The sequence below is a fragment of the Myotis brandtii genome, unplaced genomic scaffold (assembly GCF_000412655.1).
Source record: "Myotis brandtii unplaced genomic scaffold, ASM41265v1 scaffold743, whole genome shotgun sequence".
In the NCBI taxonomy this organism is placed as follows: Eukaryota; Metazoa; Chordata; class Mammalia; order Chiroptera; family Vespertilionidae; genus Myotis; species Myotis brandtii.
The window spans coordinates 1,234,460-1,235,183 of NW_005370960.1; the positions used below are offsets into that span (position 1 = coordinate 1,234,460).

The window sequence follows — 724 nt, forward strand, 5'->3', positions numbered from 1 at the left end:
AGGGCCTGGAGGGATGGCCACGGCCCGCGCTCCACGCGTGGAGGCCCTGGAGGCCACGGCAAGGGGCACGTCCTTTACGGACCTTACGTGCTCACAGACGTGGGCCTCGGCATCTGAAAGCAGGCAGGCCCTGCGCCTGCGCCGGGCGCGTGAGGTGGGGCGCCTCTTGGTAAAGGCTTAGTCCGCCTTAAATAACGTCAGACACCAGGGTGATGGTGCTGGGTGGTGGGGCCGCTGCTGCTGTCAGGGGTGGAAATGGCGCTGCAGGTACTTCTCAGCGGTGTCTGTATCCTCCAGGAACAGACGGACGTACTTGCACACGAAACGACACACCGTCTGGGATCCCCGCAGAGCCCTCGGTGCCGGCGGGAGCAGGGTGGGGGGAGGCTGAGTTAATTCCGGAGCCAGAGGATGGGTGCTGCAGGGCTATGACACCATTTTGTATGTTTTTGAATTTTTCCAAAATGAAGAGAGAAACTCAGGTAATGAGGGTAGTAAACAGACCGACAGTCGCCACACCCCACAGCTGGAGGCCGCAGTCTTGGCCGAGCTGGGCTCACCTGCCCCCCAACGCCCATCCTCTGTGGCTTCACTGTGGCTGCCACCGTGCGGGGTGACCTCGCACCCTCCCCTGGGCGTTCTCCCTCCATCCCACACAGCCCTGCAGACCTGGGGTGCCCAGCGCGGTCCCCCCAGCACCGGGGTGGGAGGTCTGGTTCCACCC

At 63.7% G+C, this 724-nt stretch overlaps 1 protein-coding gene across 1 annotated transcript in view; it reads left to right on the forward strand.

Moving 5' to 3' along the window:
* The window catches only part of TNS3 (tensin 3), an 84,539-nt gene that overhangs the window by 21,955 nt on the left and 61,860 nt on the right, over window positions 1–724 (forward strand). The gene's annotated exons all lie outside the window — the stretch shown is intronic.